The sequence below is a fragment of the Dufourea novaeangliae genome, unplaced genomic scaffold, assembly GCF_001272555.1.
Source record: "Dufourea novaeangliae isolate 0120121106 unplaced genomic scaffold, ASM127255v1 scaffold8, whole genome shotgun sequence".
Classification (NCBI taxonomy): Eukaryota; Metazoa; Arthropoda; class Insecta; order Hymenoptera; family Halictidae; genus Dufourea; species Dufourea novaeangliae.
In genome coordinates, this window is record NW_015373923.1 from 2669042 (window position 1) to 2693651 (window position 24610).

The 24610-nt window shown below is 41.4% G+C and overlaps 1 protein-coding gene across 3 annotated transcripts in view; it reads right to left on the reverse strand.

Moving 5' to 3' along the window:
- Nucleotides 1-24610, reverse strand: part of LOC107195017 (sodium/calcium exchanger 1) — a 124102-nt gene that overhangs the window by 85620 nt on the left and 13872 nt on the right. The gene's annotated exons all lie outside the window — the stretch shown is intronic.

Genomic DNA, 24610 nt, shown 5'->3' on the forward strand with positions numbered 1-24610 from the left:
TTGGTCGGGGGTTTTTTGTTAATTCAGACAACGAATTTTAACTATAATTTAATGTTGGTCTATTTATTCTTATTATTCAAAATTATTCTTATTTTCAATGTTCTTTTAATGAAAGAAAAAATATTTTTTTCTGCAATAAAAAGACAATTTACAATACCGACGACTTCTGTCTGAAACCTGTCAGTGGTGTTCCTTGAATGTAGTTCAGCTGGATTCATAAAAAACCACTTTTGTGGACACAATTTCCACGACTGAAACACCGCTGACTCCGTCGAACTTTGCACCGCTAAACGAACCAACGCCGCGTGCTCGAAATACACGTTAATCCCATCTCCCCCTCTTTGTCGTAATATTCCGCTCGACTTCTTGGCAAGAGTGTGTCTCTCCCTTTCGACCTCTCGCAACTACAAACTTTCCCAGAGCCCACGGAACTTCATTCGCCAACGACCAGGCTGATAATGAAAAGGTTAACCCCGGCGTAAACTTCTAATCTCTCCGCCAGCATTAAAGAAGTCGTTACTTCGCATCGTCAATAATTAATTTAACTATATCATTTATTTACATTTTTATGTACGTCCTTCACCTGTTGTTATAACTCTGTACAAAAGGGTATTTATCCCGTTAATCAATTATTATTATTGTTGTTGTTATTATTATTATTATCATCTCTGGATAAGTCTGAGAGGCAAGAAAATTCAACGTAAAACAGAGATCCACCAGGCATTTATGCATCGTCAGTCACAAAGTGTTTATAAGTGGCGACGGATGCAACGAGGGCCCCGATTGGAACGCGCTGGTCGACGTGGTTCCGTGTTGTCGGGGCCAGATGGCTCGCCAAATTGATTCGGCGAGCACGTGCAGGATCGATTTGAAATTCAAATTCAAACGTCTAATTTGCCAAAAGCCCTTGCAGCAGCGAGGTCGTCGCTCGATTACCAGGCTGGTCTGACTCGGAAAAAAGTACAAAGCTTCGATGATCATTTTTATCACGAAATGAACAGGGTAAAATTTATTTACTATTAGTATAGCGTAAGTTTATTCAGATCGTTTTTAACCCACGTGTACTATTCGATAAATCACAATACAACTGTTCCTTGAATTAAATTAGGCCCAAATTAACCTGTAGAGTTTATCCGTATAAAATTGTTATTTTTCGTGGTATAAAAGTTAACACTATCTAGAAAATATAAAAAATCCTGAAAAACCCTGCCCGTCCTCTGAGGCTTAAAATCGAATTAAGGAAATATATTTCTCTGTCGCTAAATTCTGATACATCTAACGCTGTCAAATTAATGTACAAATTTCCGGAGAAAAAGAAAATATAATTATCTTCAGGTCAAGTTAACCAGAACAGTGGACGAAATTTAACAGATGCGCTAGACTTCAAGAACCAAGCCACCGGACCGTTAAATTCGTCAGCAACATAGCAGAGTCGATATACCGGATCGAAGAAGCCAAAAGTAGGCAACGTTCCACCAACAAAGTTATACCACGGACACGACTCGGTTGAAAGTATCATGATTCTGATTAAAAATTCAAATCTCTCGACTCTGGATTCTCGGTAGTATCCCACCGCCATCGTGTTCGATACCCCGTTCGACGACAAAGTCCTCCTGAAATAGCTCTCTGACCTTAGACTTGAAGCCACGTCGCGACGATTACCCCCGCTGACTCAAAGTGTGTACGGAGAGTTCGCGGCGAGCAACTGTATCTATACCCCATCGATCGATATCAAGAGTCCATTCGTGTGTCCACACACATACACGACCATATACAGGGTGTCCCAGTATCGATGGTAAAACCGGAAAGAAGTGATTCTACATGAGAAAATAAGTCGAAAATATGGAATACATTTTTTTCATTTGAGGCTTTGTACTCGAAATCTCTTGCAGCAAGGGTAGAGAGTGATTCTACATGGGTAAATAAGTCGAAAATATGGAATACATTTTTTTCATTCGAGGCTTTGTTTTCGAAATAACCGTGTTTGAAAATCTACAATACGCGCGCAGTTATCGGATAGGACTTGGGTAGCCACGTCTGTTCATTACATTCCGTTTCTACTTAAGTTTCAGATTGATTTTCAAAGTCGATTTTCTCGAAAACGAAGCCTGAAATGAACAAAATTTATTCCATATTTTCGACTCATTTTCTCATATAGAATCACCCCCTCCTGGGTTGTACCATTAATACTGGGACACCCTGTATAACATGAACATACAAGAGCGTAACAGATTGACACTCCGCCGTAAGCCGAGCACGAGGTTGCCCAGGCTGCCGGTGAGCAGCCAAATCACTTTGGAGGAGGAGCGACGCTCAGACCAGGGCTTGCAAAGATTATCGATAGAACGGGTACTCCGTGTAGAAAGCGAACTTTCCAATTTCGTTAGCCGACCGCAGACCTCCTCCAATCCACCCTAGACGGCGGTGGAGCTTTACTCGCTTAATCCACCGGGATAAATATTGGTATGATATTGTTGCTGGAAAATTGCAGTTGTAAATTGCCCGTGGAATTCGTTTCTCGGGTCCGAGAACTCTGGAGGTGGATGGCTGGTGGATTGGGGAAAATATATGTATATTCTTGACGATGGAGGAAAACGATATATGAACTTCTTGGATATTGTGACTGAGAAACCTCTGAGACTTTATTGGTCTGTACACTACAATACACATCAAAACTGACTGGAAATTATTTGTATACGAACCCATCCATCAACTCTAGTACGTTTGACAGGCAGTACTTTTCACGATTTATAATTTTAAAAAGGAATTAAAGCATGTCTGACTACGTACGACTTTTTTCACTGTTATAATCGAACCTCTCAAGATTCTCCATTTTTTCGTGACGAAGCCTTTAGCGACACGAATTTGACAGCATAAACAGCGCAGAACAATAGCTCTAAACAGGGAAACACAGGTCTGTACCGTCTCCCAGAGGCGTAATTCGCGTTGTTCGACACCGGTGTCATCGTTATCCGATCATAATGCATTCAAATGTTATTCAACGCGTCCCGATGCCCGCGAGGGGGTTAATACAGATCTGCATTAACCCAGTTAGGGGACATGTTTACGCTTCGAGGGAGAGAGAGGTGGCATCCGTCGAGCATCCACAGAACCGGTTAAATGTCATTCGTCGTCGTTGCTCTGGGAACCGGCCTAAGGTTTCCCTGGCACCACCCCATGGTCGAATCGCCGGCCAGTACGAATGTTATTCAACGAACGTCGAATAGATGCGCGCGTGTTTGCACTCGAATCGGCCCTTCTCTCGGTCGAACAACGTTTTCAATGGAACACACGGACCGTCTGTAATCAAAAGATTATTGAATTCGAAACGTTCCAAACTGGGTTTCAGCCCCCGTTCTACCGATAATTCATCGATCGATCCGATCGTGACCTTATCCAACGACGAACAGTGTAACGAGTTTTTATGTATGTGATCTTTATTGTATTTTAGGTTAATACCTATGAACGTACTCCTTCAATAATTATTACTTCATTCATCGTCATTAATTTGTTTTTGGACCCATATACCCTATAGTTTTTTTACTCAGTGTTCGACACTCATCCAATTGCAGGTTCAAATTTTACATATTACGGTAACAAGATTCAGGGTGACCTTTGTGTTTTGACAGAAAAGCAAAATAGCAGAAAATTAATTATAAACAGTTTACAATGAATTGAGATGGAAACTTTAGTGAAATTGTGTGAATTGTGTGGAACAGCTAGTATGAGTAGACACACGTATGGAGAGGAAAAATTTGGAAAATCAATTTCTTCGTTGAATTAATTCTATTTTAGTGGTCATTGACATATGTTAATTATATTTCCAGACCACGAATTTAATTTCTGAAATGCAGACTCTGAACTCGGTTCGGTGGATGCGTATCCTTTTAAACGAGAAAATATTCGTCGAGATCGATACGGAGAGCGCTCAAAGTAGAATCTACGACGGTCGTATAAGGGATCGTTCGAAGGTCTTGCATATATACGCGTGCAGAGGAAGAAATAAAAATCGACCTTGAAGAATTGTTCCTCATCGTGGAATGGAAAAGATGACTCGTAAAAGAGATATATTCTCGCGACTTCATGTTTCACCGTCGATCAAGATCGTTCGAGAAATAAAAATTGTTCCTATGATCGTGGTCGTGAAAAAAAAAAAAAACAGTCACAGTTACGGTTTACGAGGACGAATATTTATTCACCGAGGTGTTTCGAGATTGGATTCCGCGAGGATTCAATTTTCGTGTCTCATCTCCTGGTCAAGGCTGAAACCAGGGGAGAGACTCGGCCTTGTCCCATTACGGGGGACGATTTTCGTATTAGCGAAGCGTTTACAGCCTGATAAAAATACCACGCACGTACTCTATCTACCATTTTACGCGTTCCCAGTCGATAAGCGAGACCTCCGAACGAAATTTTAGGGTCCCCTCGTGGGAGCCTCAGCTGACTCAACTGTCGAAAAAAGATCATTTTCGTTCGAAAAAAAAAAAACGATCATGTTCGTTCCAAAAAAAAAAAAAACAATTATTTTTATTCGACAAGAAAACGATTGTATTCATTCGACGAAAAACGATTATTTTCATTCGAAAGAAAATAATTATTGACATTTAACAGAAAATCAGTTTCATTCGAAAAAAAGGATCATTTTTATTCCAAAAAAAAACGGTTACTTTTATTCCAAAAAACCGGTTTTTTTCATTCGTAAAAATTAGTTATTTTAATTTAAAAAAAAGGATCATTTTTATTCGGAACTGTTACGAATCGCAGATTCCAATTCTCGAACGAAGACGCGTTGCGTTTCCGTGAACGGGGCGAAAGATTGATCCAGAGAAGCTGTCAGCGATCCCAACGCGTCGTAAATCATCCACGGCGGTGTTATCTAAAACGTCCTCGCTACGTGATAAGGGGGAAGCTTGATGTACGTCGTAAAACAGACAACAATATATAATATATATACGGTGCGCAGTTGTAACGTTGCGAATATTCAGTCGAAATGATTTCGCCGGGCGATTATGCAGGGCATAAACGAGTTTAAATCGGCCATCTTGAACAGGGGCAAATGGCCCGGCATTTGCAACCGGATCGTTAACCCTTTAGGGGTTGCGCAGGTTCACGAAAAACGAGACACTGGAGATATGTTATCGTGAGTTACCAACAGAAACGCATTGATGTAACTGTAATAATGCAAAATGTTATTATGTTCAACCCTTAAGTATCGAAGCACCATATTTGGGACCTAAAGTCTACGAGATTCCAAAACTTTCGGGTTATTTATACATAAATATACAAGATTCTTAACAATTCTTTTTGCTGTTTCATTTTCGTTATACATTTTCTTAGTAAATCTCACAGAGTAAAGAGGTGCATTGTATCAGTTTCTTAAATTTAACTTTCATTTGCACAAAAAGAATAGACTCAACGAAACATCTGAGACTCCACCTCGGTACTAAAGGGTACATCATTTAATAATCAAATCATTTTAATAATATTATAAGAAAAAATGAAAACTCTTTTTGTTTCTGAATTTTGTATTCAAATTTTTACAGTCAAATACTCCACAGTGTAAAACTTCTTTCCCCGTTTAAGGGGTTAATTATAATTTCCCCTTTCAAACTATGTTTATTGTAACCAAACAAAAACAACGCTCAAGAACCAGCATTTTACATTGTCAAACCCATTGGTTCCCACCAACTTTTCCATGACCGATCCCCACTATTTCCTTCCCCCGTGCAATTCTCACCACCGATTCGTTTATCCCGCGACACAATAAACACGGAAACGTGTTTATTTCTCACCAACGCCATTCCAGAGGTATTCCACGCGGAGCCATCAAACGCTTCCGAAAGCGAGATCGACGAGGGCGGCGCGATACCAGAAGATCGATGGAACAGAGCACACACGTCGATCGTTTCTTGCACCACGGTCCTTCCTTTTTACTGGAAGGTATAGGGGGAGGGGCTGACCCAAATTCACTAACTACAAAAAGAAGAAGGAATCCACCGCCGAATTCCTGATGATTCTTTTTTCACCCCAGTTCCACCCTCTGTCGAATCGATGCATCGACCACCTACTAGTAGGGATGTTCGATTCCGATTCGATTCTTCAGACCCAATAAATTATTTTAAATACTTATTCAGGGTAAAATAAAAGTTACACGTTAATTTCATTAACTCTTTGTGGAATAATATTTTCTTTCTTCAACCCTTTGCGATCTCTGATATACTTCGTAACATTCCATCGGCATCGTACGTAAATCTTAATACTTCCTAAATTGTATAGATATATTATTAAATTGTAGTTAAATTATATCATATTTACGCAAGGCCAAATGAGAATACCAAAAACACTTCGGACTACAAATACTTTTGGCCGTTAGCCTGTACGTTATACATGACAGTGACGTGTTACCTAAGAGAATTGACGTTCTGAAGAATCGAATCGGTATCCCTACCTCCTAGTCCGAGCGAGCCAATCGAATCTAGCTGGGGAAACTCGATTTCTCGACCGTGAAAATCGAGCAGAATTGGGGTAAATAGAACTCACAAAAAGAGAGACTTTCGGCTGAAAAATCGTGTTTCTTTGTCGATTTATTTATTTTTTCATCGATCTATCGATCTTTCCCGTACCTAGCTGATAAGCCGTTTGTATGAGGAAGGGGGAAATAACGGTACCAACGGCGACTGGAGCCAGCGTTCCTCGTAAGAACTCTCGACTTATTTCCCCTTTAATTAAGCCGTGAAATCTCGTCCCAGAGAGAGAGGGAGCCTCGTAAATATTCCCTGGAAGAGGTGGAGAACGCGACACGCCACGCCCCGGATGACCGAAATACCTCGAGACAAATCCTTGTTCCACGGCCGGATGGGGGCTGGCTCGCCGAGGATACATTCCTCTCTCTCTCCGTGGGGGATCTAGGACACGCTGGTGTGTCCCATCCAGTAAGTAGAAATCCGACAGGCTGTGTGTCTCCTTCTTCTCTGTCTGCTTAAACGAGTATCAAAAATTTAAGCCCTGCCCTCCATCGAGCAAACTATCGAGACCTTTCGAAAGAGACTCGTGGGAATCTTTAACGCTAGAACCACCGACGATAAACGTTTATTTGCTTCGATCGGTGGATAAACGTGAAAAACTTTGGAACATTTAGAAATTTACTAATTTCTTCACTTTCATATCGTAATAGAAGGTGCAAAAGATCTAAAAAAAAAAAAATGTATTGGCAGAACCAGACTGCAGATTTTTATGCAAAATTATATTTTCTAAAGCAATACGTACAGAGAAGAGCAAATGTAGGAATTTCTGTCTTTTCTCAAGTATCATATTCGGTTCCGAATAAACTTATTGGATCTGACGAAAGTTTTTTCCTTTATTAAGTCTAGTCATAATATTTTAATCATGGTTGTAAGAGTGTATTGACAAGTCATTTTGCTTGGTAGTTCTAGTGTTAAAGGACCATTTTCTGGGACGTCGAACCACTTTAATATAGAACTTCTTTAACCCTTTGCACTCGACTGTCCCCTCTAAAGGGACGAAATGTATGGAAAATTAGAAATTCCAAGTGCAATATCGAATTATCCTAGGATTTTTTATTAGGGAAGATTTTCAAGGGAGTTCTGTATCTGTTTTAATTAAGCACGGAAAATACGGTTGGACTGGGTTAAGTGGATCAGGAAGTTTTAGTCAGACATCCGTTTTCACGCACCTGGGACACTTTGCGCGACCCTCGTGCCGGGGGCGACGGGAAATTTACCTGGACGTGCGTCGTTGTTTGTATTTATAATGGGAACTTGTAAACTAACCAGACTGGAAATTACGTTATCCGTATTTTGTGTATAATTACGAGGCTAATCGGTGGAATAACTCCGTACGAACGAATGTACCATCGAGGAGGAAAGTACTAATACGCTAGTGACGCTTATTACGAATTTAAGATAACATTTTTATTCGAATATTTGGTGCACCAATAAATAATCCGTTGTTTCTTTTTAACGCACTGGTAACGCAATTTAAATTTGACACACTTGTCGAGCCCTTTCTTTTTTCGAAATAGCGATGAATATTGAAGAATTAAGACAAATATCACTTTTTGATACGAGTTGTACTGTTTAAGAATAAATAAATTAAATACGGTACATTTGTTAAAAAAGCTAGCAGACTGATGCAATGAAAAATCGAATACTACAGGTAAACAAAATTTTTTCTTTCTGTTTTCTTCTTTTTAGTTTTAATCTCAATTATGATCACACTTAATTTTATTAGAACCTGTTCTTTCTGTGTTTTGAATGTATACTGGGCGAAGTTACTTTTTTTTTTAAAATTTCAACATAATTCGAGTATTAGTTTAGCGATAGAGACACTTTAAAAAATTCACTCTTGAGACTGTTCGAACATACCATATACTACACAATAGGTCAGCTTTACACCGAGCTATATCACGATGAAGATCACGTTCAACCTGACATCACACTAAAAACAGTATTGCCAATAGCCACAGTAAAAGTCATCGTTCTACGGACACTTTATTCCACCAGTGTATAACATCAGACGAAGTTCAAACGTTCCATAAACATACACCTTGTCACCGACAAAAATTGATCGATCGTACAGTATTCGAGACTGTTCTGTACCCTATAAAAGCGCTATTCCCTCCCAAGACGATAAGCAGAGGAGACAATTTGTGAGACCCTCGACAGAGCCTTTCGATAAACCATGTCTCGTGTCATCCACGAAGCGTGCTCCTCGATCCATCAAGATTCCCTCTAAAGCGTGCACCCGTCGATGATCGACAGGCAGGTGTGAAAAAATTCTTTCGAGAATATCGCCACCTTTCCCTTTCGCCAGCTCGTTACCTTTTATCCAACGCCTTTTTCACCCCTCCCCCGCCCCTCTGTACCCCACGTTCGCCCTAACCAAAATCGTTCGAAGCACGTGTTCGCCAGGTAATGAGAAATCGATAATCCACCCCCGTAGTAGAGAGAGCTGTGGGACTCGGAAAACGAAGAAACGTATGCACGGCACAGAATCGTTTCCTCGGACGGCAACGTTCGCCCCCGTATCTCCGATTTCTGCTACATTTGAGAGTAACGACGATAATATTTCTCAACGGTGGCTCGTTTATTCTCCCGTCCCCGCGATGTTTTAATAATATTCTAAGCGCGCTATGTGGGTCGTGTCGTAACGCACACGCCGCGATACATCACGCGAAAAACAACCCCCTTCAACTCACCCCCATCCGGTCCTCTCTGGTTGCCAGTCGCGAGAACCGTAGAAATATGCTAGCTGCGAGGCTGAATACAAATACCGAGATTTTCTCGGGGATTGTTCGCCGTTTTGAGAACTTGCACGCGCCGACCAATATCCGATTCCGATGGCTCGGTAATGTATCGCCTTGCGGGGGAAATAAATAAACGGTTTTTGAGTAATACCGACAGGAAACTGTAAGCTCGCAACCCTTTCAGTGATAAATGTATTTTGGGTGGTGGAGACGTTATGAGTGTCTGTAATGCGGTCCAGACTCAGGTGAATTTGAATATTGTACCAGTAAGTAATTCAATGTACAGTAAAGTCTCCATAGATGGCAGTACCTCGGGGCCTTAGAGTGACAACTATGGAATAAGTGGGGGATTCGAATAAAAGAAAAGAAGACTGAGTAAGGATGAATGGAATGGTTGACTGGTTATGAGAAGAACCACTTGGTGAATAGAGAAATGACTAGTCTATAGAGTTATTGCGTGATTGACAATTACAGAGACTTTACTGTATTTCTAATATAGTGGCAATGCATTTTACAATGAGAATATCTTTCCAATCTTCATGGTGGCAATGCATTTTAAAGTCAGAATATTCTTAAAAAATTAGACTAATGGGAATGAAAAGCTAGTATTGTTGAAATACAATAGATATTTGAATGATCTCGAAATGACTACAGAGTTCGAAAGCAGAGAGTTTCTAGTACACCTAATTTTTAGTCGTGTCGAGCTGCTCTGTCATGATTTATCTGTCCACGATTAACGTTCAACCTGTAGTTTTCTATTTTTTTTTTTCTCCACTGTTCCCAATAACCACGATCATAGGAAGCGTGAAATCTGTAGCACCGTCCCCGGTTGACATTACGCTCCCGACTTCGCGATCCGTTTCAATGCGTCCCACGCAATGGCCTATTTTTCTGCTTTTTTATTATAGAGCGCCCCTTAACTTAACCAGAGTGTTCCCGGTGTTTTCACGGTCGAGAGACACTTTCGGGGCACGTAAATTCCGGGGCCGCGAGTGTCCGCGACACGAGAGCGCGGTTTTTTATTACCGAGATTGCGTCAGCTTCAAGGAGACACGGAGGGTTCTATGCGAAACCCGCGGAAACTGCGGACACGCATTCGCTTATTCTGCAGTATTCTAGAAAAACGCCAAGTTACTGGTCTCCCTTTATTGTAGCTTTCGACGAAATTCCGTGGTATCGCGAAAATACAGTAGTTCCCTCTAAATAGACGCATTCTTCTCTGTTTAATTGACACGATATTACCCCAACCAATTCCTGGAACTGCTTCTACGAAACTAGTGTCCACGTTATCTTTCACATCGTAAAACAACGGTAATTCCTAGAATATCTACTTCCCTCGATAACTGTCCCAGCACTGTCCTGATCCTGCGTCAATTAAACGAGGACTACTGTACTAGGCGATTCGTGGGTATACATCTTCAAGGAAGTGGAATTTTCGAATATGTTAAGTCTACTATGATATTTGCGTATTCTCATTGACCTGGAGAAAATCCCTCGATAACTGTCGTTTGCTGACCTGAGCCTATTATTGGGGGACTACTGCACTAGGCGATTCGCGTGTATACATCTTCGAAAAAGACGAATTTTCGAGTATTTCAAGTCCACTACGATATTTGCGTATTCTCATTGACCTGAAGAAAATCCCTCGATAACTGTCGTTTGCTGACCTATTATTGGGGGACTACTGTAGTAGACGATTCGCGAGTACATCTTCGAATAAGACATATATATAAGACATATACATAATAAGACATATACATCTTCGAAAAAGACGAATTTTCGAGTATTTCAAGTCCACTACAATATTTGCGTATTATTGACCTGAAGAAAATCCCTCGATAACTGTCGTTTGCTGACCTGAGCCTATTATTGGGGGACTACTGCACTAGGCGATTCGCGAGTATACATCTTCGGAAAAGACGAATTTTCCAGTATTTCAAGTCCATTTCAATTCCACTACGATATTTGCGTATTCCGATTGACCTGGAGAAAATCCCTCGATAACTGTCGTTTGCTGACCTGAGCCTATTATTGGGGGACTACTGCACTAGGCGATTCGCGAGTATACATCTTCGAAAAAGACGAATTTTCCAGTATTTCAAGTCCATTTCAATTCCACTACGATATTTGCGTATTCCGATTGACCTGGAGAAAATCCCTCGATAACTGTCGTTTGCTGACCTGAGCCTATTATTGGGGGACTACTGCACTAGGCGATTCGCGAGTATACATCTTCGAAAAAGACGAATTTTCCAGTATTTCAAGTCCATTTCAATTCCACTACGATATTTGCGTATTCCGATTGACCTGGAGAAAATCCCTCGATAACTGTCGTTTGCTGACCTGAGCCTATTATTGGGGGACTACTGCACTAGGCGATTCGCGTGTATACATCTTCGAAAAAGACGAATTTTCGAGTATTTCAAGTCCACTACGATATTTGCGTATTCTCATTGACCTGAAGAAAATCCCTCGATAACTGTCGTTTGCTGACCTGAGCCTATTATTGGGGGATTACTGTACTAGGCTACCCACGGATATACACCTTCGAGAAAGACGAATTTTCAAGTATTCCAGCTCCACTACGATCTTTACGTATTCCGATTGACCCGGGGAAGATCCACCGAATCAATCTACAGCCTCGCCTAGGAAGCAATCTCTCGAATAAATTATTGACGATACGTCAGGCCGAGTTTCGGTCGGCCATAGATCACTCGAGAGCCGAGACGGAACGGGAAAAGGAATAATTACGTCGCGATGCATTAAACGGTTAAATCGATCCTCATCGTTTCTCGCGAACGATTGAACGTTTCCTCATGACGGAAATATTGTGATCACGCGAATTGAACCGCTTCGCCCGAGGGGAAGTGGGTGGGGGACTGAGAATGGGGCGAAAGTTCACGACAACGCGCCGCCGCCGTTGCGTTCACGTGAATGCTCTGCGCACGACGTTAATTCGGATTTCGATTCGCGGCTTCTGAACCATGGTTCCTGGATTCTCCGGGAAGATGCGCGCAATTACGATTATCCCGGCTCTGCTCCTCCTGCGCCCGTATTCTCCGTTCCAAGCCCATTGTCTAGCCGCGAAACAGCGATCCTACGGGTGCTGGAGAAGCACGACGGAAACGCGGGTCGAGCATTGCTGTGGAGAACAAATATGCATACCTTGAAATCTGACTAGGTGAGAAGGTAAATAGAAGCCAGATCTAGATTGTATAGCGAAATATAAAAGTACATGGAATCCTTGATGAGTGTTCGAAGGTTCTTCAGCAATGATAAGGAGAGATCCCCAGGTGTAAGACTGACTTTTTAATGAGGTTTAGTACAGTGATAGTGCTTGGAAATCTGGAGTCGGTCATGTTTGTTTCAGTCGCATATGGCTATTAGTTTATGAAATATTTAATGTTCACTGCCTTCGAAGACTTATCGAGGATTTATTGCAATACAGTTTTTAGTGTAACAATAGGTTAAAATGTTGATCTCCATGAAACTATACTTTAATATAAAGCTGATTTATCCTCTGGTATATTTGGGAGTAAATCATTCGTAACATAATGTTATAGGGAAAATAGTATTGTCAATTAACTCCTTGCCCTATGATTTTCTTGATGTCTGCGGTCTCCAGAATTACTTTATCGTCAATAGTTCCACAGAAACAAAAAGGATTCTTGTACTTATCGCAATTGTACATTTACTCTATAAATCAAATATTAATATCAGCAAACTAATATTTCACTTCGACTCAAAGTTGACTCAAGTATCTCGTAATAGAAAGGTACATCTGATAGAAAATATTATTTAACTTACATCGGTACACAACGAATATTAACCCAAAATCGATTTTTTCTGGAATAGTTAACAAACTTTGGAGTCTAATAGACAGACAGCCCCACTAAACCTTCCACACGATTCCACAGAAAAAAAAACTATCAGTGAACTTCATTAAAATTTTAACTGTATCCGAATTTTAGACAACTGTATATCCAATGAATTCATAAAATCAGCGTTTTAATAAAGTGGCCGCAGTATTTGGAACGAAGTTGAACAGAAAGTCGAGTACGCACGATCAAACAGACTACAAATTCTGGATAAAATCCGAATGATGAATGATTTTCTAACTTCCACGTTTAATAAAATCGTAGAGATCCTGTCCTCGACAGCGGTAACGCGTGTCATTTTCACGGCAGGATTCCGTAACACGGCACGACTGGCATGTTCCAAGACGCCAGGCTGTGTAAAGCCTCACCACCCCCTCATGCTATTGTCGCAGCTGCGAGCCTCGCCTCCGGCGGGCTACAGTTTGTCCGTCAGGATGCTCGTCGTGTACACTAGAAGCTTCAGAGCTACCAAAGCATCCTACACACCCTCGTGCATAATATACGGATCGCAGACGCAACCATTGCGGTACCACCGTAATTTCTCGCTCGGTTACACGACCCTCGTATTTCACGCGTCCGAAAACCGACCACCCTTTTCTTTTTCCTACACTTCCAAACGAGACACTAGCAGGCTTCAGAACCACAAAAACGTCAAACTTTGTTTCTGCACGGTTTACGAGAACATTTCGAATACTGTAGACTCGCGATAATTATCTGTATTAACGGTGAGCAGTGCAGGAGAGCAGTTTTAGAAACGGCCAATTATCGAGAGCCAATCGAATTTACAGAATTTTCTCGCGGCTCGATTAACGAGCCAATATTACCTAATAACGTACTTTATTATCATTTCTATAAATAAACGCTAACGTCTTAGTAGGACGGTAATGGTGTTTTAGAATTATTTAAATTGAAATATCTCCTGAACTACTAACTTTTCGACAGACATAGATCAGTACTTTTTTTATAACGAATGTCCAGCTGTCCACTCGTCCACTCGCAGAAAAACTAATAACATCAGAATATGCTCCACTCGATACCATTCAAGCCTCCGCTGAAACATTTTTTCCTACGAGTAATAACAGTCTGGGACCAGGTCTGATAATTACTCAAAGAGAAAAAGATCACCCTCATCCTAGGAAGATGTAAATAACTATCGAATCAATGTAAATCATTCCTAATCGTTCCGTAAGATATACAGGCACCTCTCGATTATCGTCCCGAACTTGGGTCAGCGCCGGGACAATAATCGTATAGGAAGATATGCTTCAGACCCTAGTAAATTCGATTTTTCCCCGAAGCCCAAGCATCAGCAACAGAAGCAGAAGAACAACAAAATATTAATGATGACGCCTGGACAATAATCGTGTAGAACAAGTCAGACGATAATCGAGAAGAGTCTGAATAATTCTTACCGGAAGCAAATCGTCGCTGAAACATTTACAAAGCCTCCCAAAAACTCGACGTGATCGTCGTCCCCGAAACGGGAACTCGAACGACGAACAGAATGGCTAAATAATTCCTTGGTGGATCTACCTTTCCAGTCGACCTCCACGACGAGGGCCCCCTTTAAAATTTCAAAATTCGAACGACGTCGCAACCTTCGGAACAACCGAATAAATTTCATTCCACAATCCTCCACGGTGGATTCCTCCGATCCTCGTCGCCGAACTTCCCGGCGAGCTCGTTAATATCCGAACCGGGCTCCTGAAACTTGCCGCGAAATTTGAATGTCCTGGAATATTCCTCGCGTTAATTAACCCTCTTCGGAGCTCTTTCGCCCCCGAATCGAACCGCCCCCTTCCAACAGAGAAACACGGTATTACCGCTTTTGTAGGAATTTGTCCGATGGAATCGCCCCTCGTCAAGAATATTGTGAAACACTGGGGAGGGGGGGGGGGGTGCAAGGGGGGTAAATTGCCCTCGCGAAGATCGAACGCCATCCGTTAATTACCCCAGAATCGCGTTAGCCGAGCTGCGGATCAGTTTCGCCCACCACCCCCGTGGTGGTGGCTTTTGCTTTTACTCGAACCACGGTTCGACGATGAAACTGAAACAATGGCGTGGGTATTTTGGTAAAGCTGACCGATGGAAAGGATGAAATTTCAAATTGAGCATTCTCTTTTTAACCACAGATGAACACGCTTGCGATCCTATAACGCGTGACGCTAATTAGAGCTTCGGTAACAATACCAACCTCGTTGATTATGGAACGTTATCAATTTAATCGTGACGGAGGGGGGGGGGAGGGATTGTAACAACAATTACTTTTCGCTGGTGGTTATCATCGTGGACGTTTCCAAGTGCATCACTGACACCGGTTCGTTAGCGTCATTCGATGGGGGATGGCGGCAAGACTGATTAATTAGACCAGGGAGCGATGGGGTTCGCAGCGTGGGCTTATTTAAACGGGAAATTAATTATCGCCTCTGGGGGGCTACGAGGGGAGAGCCCGTGGATAAATACTATATCCATGAGAGTAGACAGGAACGGGGCAAGCATTGTCTGACTAATCACCGAACGTAACGGAACGTTCTGTTTCATCCCCTAGATCGTGTGGCTTATGGATTATCTTTGTTTGAACCGACGAAGTTTCTACAAATGGACCTGGAAGTCAGTGTCTGAAATACCTTCTGTTCGATCGGACTCTGGCGAAATATTAGGTTCACCAATAATAAATAATCCACTGTTTCCTTTTAATAAAATTTTTTATAGATACTTTTATTTAAATTTAATCACACGGGGAGATTTAAATATATCTATTAAGTTTTTCTGTCGATTGTTGCATAAATAAATACTAGAAATCAGTTTCTATGATAGCAGAACTCTTACATTGTTTGAAATAGGGACATTGAACATGAGAAGAAATGATTCAGTCCCTCGTAAATTCGTTTTTTTTTTTTTTTCTGAAACCAGAACCTTGGCAACAAAATTGGACAATAATCGTGTAGAATAAGCCAGACAATAATCGAGAGGAGTTTATACAAGGGAACGAAGAGTTATCGCGTAGATGGAACAATGAAATTCCCTTCTCGGAGTGATCAGGAAAATCTGACACATGGGGGTTCAAACACGAGGACCGATTGAATACCGATTACGAGCATACGAAAAGCAATCGATGTCGAATATCGAGAGTTATCGTTCGACTGGCAGAAGTCCGTTCCACTGGTCGGTGGGAACGTTCGCTTTCCCCAGTATGGATTTATCAATCCGTACAAGCGATCGTCAGACACGAATACCGTTCAGTCGCAGATCCACCTTCTCTGGCTGTCTTTTCTACACATATATGTACATACAAGACTTTCGATTCGGATCGATCACCTTGATTTCACAAAAAAAACAAAAACCGTGCTAAAGTCAATTTTCAACACAAATTTTCAAGATCTCAACAGCTCAACTCAACATCGAGGGTTAATTCTACGAGAACGTGGAAATACTCAAGAACATGGGCGTAGCCAAGGAGACCAGGGAAAAAAGTGGTTTTTGCCCCACCCTACAAGAAAAAAAATTGGATTTTGCCCCCTCCCTTCCCAGAGTTACAAAATTTTTACGTAATATTTAATATTGCGGTATAATTTGACACACGACCAACATTCTCTATTAACAAAACGCATACAATTTCAACGATGTATGACTTTAAAAATAAAGAAAAGTGCGTGTCTGATTACGTACAACCTTTTTCACTGTGGCAATATTTTTGGCCCTTCCCCATGACTGATAATCTGCCTACGCCCTCGCTCGAGAAAGTAGAAATCGGACAAAAGTCGAGTACCGAAATATTGTTTGCGCGAGGATCGTGGCTAACGCGCTATCGCGGGAATATCCCCGATAATCCACGAATTGGAAGCGCGTCGAATTTGCCCGGCAAATCGGCCGATAAATCCGGCTAGAATTCGCAATAATCGTCGATGTCTGGCGGAGCGGGGTGCAATTTACCGTCGCGCGACAACACAGACCCTCAACCCCTCCAACCCCCTAGCCGACGCACGCTATCGATTTTCCCGAGCGAAATTAGATCGTTCGATGGGAACAACGCCGGTCCACCGGGGCTGACACCGATATCCCAAAGAGACTAATTCCGCGTGCAATCGGATATGCTCGCGAAAATGCACCCCCTGAGTGGCGAAAGGAACAGGGATTATAACTGGGGTCGACAACTTCGTCAATGGAGATTCGACGTTCTCGAAACCGATCACCATCTCTTCTGCAATTTTTTTCGGTCGATAAGTCAAATGAAATGCAATGAACAAACGTGATAGTCAAGTCGCTAAACAATGTTAACCACCCAATATCCCACCATCCAGTGTTAAGCATCCACCCAAAACAGGAAAGTAGTGGTATCGATAGTTTTTTACGAAAATATCTTGGGAACTAGGGTCAACAGACATTTTCGTGAAAGGAAAAAGTTGTTCAGAATGTTGATTTCTACGACATAAACTTGTCCCTCAATTTACGCGGAATATTGAATTTGCTCCATAAAATCAATCGAAATTTATATGAAACATTTTGTCGTATTAACAATACTTAAAGGAAATAATACCGTGTATATACTTAAACCGTAAAAACTTTAAAATTCACTTTCGTGAACATCATTCGCGTGTGTTGTGATATCGATAAAATATTGTACATTGTATAGAGCTAGCCAAAGTAATGGAAAAACTCAGAGTTTGAACAGTAACACAATTGCGAAACGAAACACGCGAGTTACGACCACTGTGGTCCCTTCCTTAGGAAAGCTGGCGTACACCTGTGTGCACTTAAAGGGGATAAAGGCACAGGAGAGAGTCTAAGGAACCAGCGGGACAGAGAATAAATTGCCTTAACGAGCCCTAAAATTACACCCCGCCGGGAGGCCCACTCTTTCTTCGTTTGCCCCGTCCATTAGGGAAGTGATTATTTTGAAACGCATTTATGAGTACAATTGTTTGCCATTCGGATAACCAATTATTTCCTCCCTCCCCTCCACGCCCTCTAGAATCGTGCATTGTTTCCACGTGAATTTTCAGGACGACTTTTCGCACCAGCAATTTTCCATCCGCCGGAACTTTCATGGAACAATTAAAATTCGCGTGCAACGACAATTGTCCATCGTTTCGAGGGTTGTGAATGTCGATCGTCGAACAGGCACGTAATTATCGCAGCACATGAAATTATTATACAGGGTGAAAATAAAGGGGTCGTAACTTCTATGGTAGATAGTACTCGCGAAACGATAAAAAAAGAGGTCCTAATAAACATTTGTCGAAAAATTAATATTTTCAAAGTTACTATTTTTTGTTTCGATTAAAGATGTAATGAAAATCGTAAAAAAAAAACTAATAAAGATTGTAGAAAACCTTCTATAACCAGGGAAAGAAGAATTGATAAGGTTATCCATTGTTTCCATATGGCATGACAGTTCCCGAAATAGTAATTTTTCGTCCCATGTGTATTAGGACTTCTTTTCATCAGCTAGCGAGTATTATCTACCCTAAAATTAATGGACTTCTTTTTCACCCTGTATATTTTAAGAGAAAGACAGTAATATTTTTCACTAATTTTTCCTTGTATTCACGAAACAAATTCCTTCTTCCAAACTCGCTGTATTATTCATCTCCGATAGATTCCGTTTCGTTTATTGACGAATCATACGTCTTCCCTCGGTTCACTCGATGAATACACACAGCCCATGGATCGAAAGATCATCCCCGCAACGATATTTCGGAGTGTCAGAAGAGAACAACGAAACACCCGTATTTATTTCATATTCAGCCAATACACGCCCCCACAAGCCGCTTAAACTCGCGTTCGGGAGTGGCACTTTCACCCTCATCCCTCAACGCAACCCCCCATTCCCTTTGAAGCAATAAAACAGATGTTTCGGAATACCATCAAGGTCGACCGACGACGGTTAATCAATAAAAAAAAAAACCGCGCTTGATCTCAAACGAATTCATTATTATTCTCTCGATAGTTTCGACAAAATGGACGAAAAATAAAGGCTTTCCTCGTAATACTGTCGAAATTTATTTGAACCTTACCCATGGGTAGTAAACGTTCGCTTCTCGGCCTCTTCTTTTGATTCAGAATTCTTTCTCCATCGTTCCTCCTGTTTACCTCGTTCCAGGCATTTCATACCTTGTAGAGAGACTTCTGAATTTACGAACCACCCATTCCTACGAAATCGAGACATCCGTGGCCTCTTCTAGTCGAGCGTCTTTTGAACATCCAGGAGGATGTACGACGATCAAACACAGTTCACTCCACTGTTAGTTTTTGTTTTTGGTAGGAAATCGATAGCACTCACTTTCCACGCAATTTTAGATTAATAGGAAACGTTCCACGACGAACAACCCAACGGAAATACAGAGAAACTGAGGATCCTCGGTCGATATACGTCCTTTCATACGCGCCAGGTTCACGTTTCCATAACCTTCCTTAACTTTCTCCGTTCAAAACAATGCTCTCGGTCCCACTCACACGCGAGTTCCGTCGCAACTAACACCAAAAAGTAGTTGCCCGTTCAACGAGACGAGGCAGTAAGAATAACAAAGGCATTCGCGTGCTAACCCCCAACTGATACGTGGTAACTGTCCCTGTCCCACCTAAATGGTCATCCCTACCCTTTCTTCATATTTACTAACTCGACTCGTTGAATAAGGTATAGATCTTTAACAATAGAAATTTCTATAGTATACATCTGGAATAATAAAAATTTCTATAGTATAGATCTTTAACAATAGAAATTTCTATAGTATAGATTTTTAACAATAGAAATTTCTATAGTATAAATCTTTAACAATAGAAATTTCTATAGTATAGATTTTTAACAATAGAAATTTCTATAGTATAGATCTTTAACAATAGAAATTTCTATAGTATAGATCTTTAACAATAGAAATTTCTATGGTATAGATCTTTAACAATAGAATATTCTATCCTCTAAAATACAGTATAATAAAAAGTTAACAAAATAAATGTAAATAAAATTTTTGGATATTGCAGTTTCTAGATGAATACGTATGCTTATAAGTAGACTGCGGACGTTTATGCAAAATGTCATTTTCTGAAGTGATCTATAAAAACGGGAGTGAAAACAGAAAATTCTTTTTTACCACAGGGATAGTATTAAGTAAAAGTAAAATGAAAAATTGATTAAACACGATCGAATATCAGTCTTTCACTGTATTCCACGTACTTCTGTATGCTATAAATGCATAAAATCCTTAGTCTAATTATAAGTAAAAAACAAATTCGTTTCTCAGTTTTCGTTCTCTTTAATTTTTGCTTAGATGTTCGTAATTACCTCACTCTTCCCTACAAGACGACTGTGTTCTCCCCCACTAGAATTCTCCATCGATCGACAAAAGAACACATCAGGAAAGAAAATAACCCAAGAATAATTTCGTGGGTGTATGTGTTTGTGGAAGGGGCAACGCCCATTTAGAACCGTGGGGCAAATCTGCCAGAGGCGCGAGGATTTACGACGGCGTAGATCGAGGATTTATTCCGCGGAACCCCGGGTGTCACGGGGAAGATCCCGTCCGCGAATGTTCGGATTCATTCCCGAAACCATGGAAAATTATGACCCCAGCGAAAGTCCCGCTCGTAAATTTTCGGATGCGTAGTCAAATGGCGTTGGAGGGGGGAGAGGGGGTTGGATGGCTGAGGGGGGAGATACTGGTACACTGGATACAGAACACGAAGGGTTCTGGGAGTGAGAATAATCGTGGGCGTGGGGTCTGTAACATCGATTAATCTTCGAAAGGGAGGCTCGAAGATCGTAATCTACCCTCTTTCAAAGAGGATCCACGCACGGTGTTCCGGCTTGTAAAGGATTCCAGAGGATGGACGATTTTTTTGTGTCCTTGGGTGATCCTCACCTCGAGGATCTATTATTAACGATTTACTGGAACAGTGTTGTGTATTTAAATCTAATTTCTCCGTTCGTGAAGGAAGCGACCTTGAACTTGCAGTTGGAAACCCACAAGTGAAGGAGGAATATACAGTATTGTGATTCCTATAATAAATAAGTATGTGAGAACATTTCTCAGTTCGACGTGAACGTTCTACGGAGAAACTAATCGGAATACTGCTGCGCTTGTGATTTTTGGGACTGATATACAGGGTGAGTAATCTGATACTAGAACCTAATATATCTTTGTTAATTTTAGAGATAGAAAGAACTATAATATTGTGACAGAGGCCATGTTTTTCTGAAGGTCATATTTTCCGAGATTTCAAGGTCAACTGAATTTCTTTTAAATGGAATGGTACATTTTATTTACATTGTGACCGATAAAAAAAAATTCACACAAGAGGAAAAAATGTGTTTATGTAAAATATAAATCGGACGAATATTAAAAGTAAATGAAATATATAACTGAAAAATACAAACGAAAATGGTAATTACAAAGGGAGAATCAAAACGGTAATTACAAGATACAATGAACTTCGTTTTTGAAAGACTCGATAGGCCCAATGAAAAAATCAAGATCTTTACGGAAAGAATTCGAATTTAAAATGAAAAAAAATTTATTTATTGTCCAACTGCCACGATACAAGTTCACTTTGTCGCAGCTGGATAGTTCGGCATTCGTAATGTAAATCGCGACGGTGTCGCGTGCCACGGCGACAATTTACATTCGGGATTATGGTAATTCAAGTTTGTATTCTTAAGTACCGCCTGGACTCTAAAGTATTTCGATACACGCCTGTTGCGTCCTTACAAGGAAGTTACGATCCTGTTCCTTCTGTCGAAACGTTGTCACGCGAAATACGAGACTGTACAACTCGATCCTGGGTTCTCTCGAAACGCAATTTCAGAAGACTACATAGTGTCTTTCAGGTGTACAAGTTTATCGCTTCAAACAGTGGTTGCGGTGGTGGGAATCAATTTCAGTTTCAACATTTCTAATTACTAGACCTAGATAAGGTCTATGAATTTTTATTCTGAGAGAAGTGACCGAACAAGCTTTCGATGACTATAGGTGTTACGAACCAGTAGATAAGTGGCTGTCAGTTAACACTCATAATGCAACAGATTTTCTACATACGTTCGTGTTTTTTCCATAGAACAGTGGTATAACTTATTCATCGATTCACCCTCGTACGTTATAGCACTAACTAGACCGTCGCTTATAAACCACAATTTTCACGCGGACTTCGGGGTCTAAGGCTTCATCACGGAATCGTTAAGGGAAAGCTAGTCGGCAACCCCTCGACTAGCCCCGATTCGAGTCGACTTTCCAACGGGCGAGAACTCGCGGCGCACGTAAATTACTCGAATTACCAAGGGCGGTTGGAAAGGTGTGGGACCGATTCCCCCTCGATCTTCGAAGCCGAGGAAAAGACAGAGAGGGGGGAGGGGGGTGACTCGAGGAAAAGTTGGCGGTCGAATGAAATTCCAGGCTGTCCCGGAGGAACTTTCGACCTACGAACCCTTTGAGCTTTCGTCGAAGTTTCCACGCCATCGACAGTGAAAGTCCCTTAATGAGCGCGGCACGGCGTCATTAAATTGCTTCAAAGCGTTTTCCCTTGTATTAGGCTCGTTGCACGTGTATCGCAGGCGTTTCCGGTAGAACGGCTCCTTCAACCGAGCATCCTGACGATCGATCGGTGCCTTCGTCGAGCAGAGGGTACGTTAATGTTTCGTTATTTGGCCGCTCGGGAGGATTCGCTTCTATTTAATATTTTATTTATTTATTTATGTACGGGGTATCACCAAAATAGCTTCGACTCCCGAAAATAAGGTTCCTGGGACGATTTGAAACAACTTTTTCCTTAGCGAAAATGTTATCCGAGGCTTTGTTAACGAGATATTAACGAAAAACTCTGACCAATCGGAGCGCGAGAACTCGGCGAGCAGTTACCGCGGGAACTCCGCGATCAGTTACCGCTGGACCTCAGCTGGCAGACTCACGCTCTGATTGGTCGGGGTTTTACGTTAATATCTCGTTAACCAAACCTCGAATAACATATTCGCTAAGGAAAAAGTTGTTTCAAATCACCTCACGAGTCTCTCATTTCCGGGTCCTCTAACATTTTTGTTACACCCTGTATACATATACTGTCAATAGCTGAATCAAAATAGCAATCGTTATATACACTAGAAATCGACAGCAATGAGGAAACATTGTCGGTGAAATGATTGTCGGTGATCTAAACGTGTCTGTGAGTTAATATTGTCGGCGAAATCGTGTTGATGAAATGATTGTCAGCGAGGTAAGGGTAACCCCATCTATTCCACGAAGATAGATGAGCTCGAGAAAAAAGAGATCTTGGTCTCCCTCGAGGCAACGATTTCACGCCGGCAACAAACAAGTATGTTTGCGTTTTTTAGGTCTCGAGAGAGGAAGGGAAAGAGAGAGAGAAAACTGGCGACACACGAGGGTGTTTAGCACTCGAGAAGTGAACGGGGTTGCTTAGGTCGGCGAGAGGGACGAAGGGCGGATAGGGGGAGCGTAACACAATGCATTCCACGGGCTTCCCTGCCCCGTATTGGCCCATTTACCAGCTCGTGCTTGTTCTTTTTTTCTTTTTCGTTCGTTCGAGACACCTCTCGATAGCTTCGGCTGTTACGAGTTTTTTTTTTTTACTCGAGTGATCCGCGGTATCAGTATTTCAAGATTCACTCCGGATTAGTTCGAGAACATAAAGACTATTCAATAATCACAAAAGAGTTCTCTTTGGAAATATTTTCAATGTTTTTCTCTGGTAGAAAAACTCTTCCAACGTTTCAACCTTGATAGAGAAGAACGGTATTTTGTCGGATATGGAGAAACGACACGGAAGTTTCGGGTTGCACTTAGTTTCAGAGTCGACTTTTCAACGGAAGTCATTTGTCTCGAAACAGAAAAGGCCGGGAAAATTCAAGATCCACTCGAGATTACTTCAAGAACAGAAACACCACTCGAGAATCTCAAGAGAATTCCTCTTTGTCGACGGAACATGGAAAAATTTTCAACGTTTTCTCGGACAGAATGCCTTCCAGCGTTTCAACTCGGAAACAGAAGAGACTGTATCGTCGAAAATGGAGAAACGACACGGAATTTTCGGTGGTGCCTACACTCCGAGTTGACTTTTCAACGACAAACCGCGCCTCGCGTCGCGAAAATCCCGAGAAACGAAAGTCATTTGTCTCGAAACAGAAGGGACCGCGAAAATTCTATCTCGAGAGGCGGCGACGTCGGAGTTGTCGCGACGAGTTTCGTGTTTCATCGCCGCTCTCCCATCCCCCCGAAAACCTGGAAAGGGAAAGCTTTGCGAACGAAAAGCGTTGAGGTAACACGAATTCTGGCATCATCCGTGTGGTGTGTACCTGTTCCACCCTTTAACACTAGAATTACCAATGTTAAATGTATAGTAAATTAGATTGTATATAATATTAATTGATATGAATAATATACAGGATATCTCAAAATAGTTGTATGTCCTTGAAAGGGGCGATTCCTGGGGTGATTTGAAACAACTTTTTCCTTAACGAAAATGT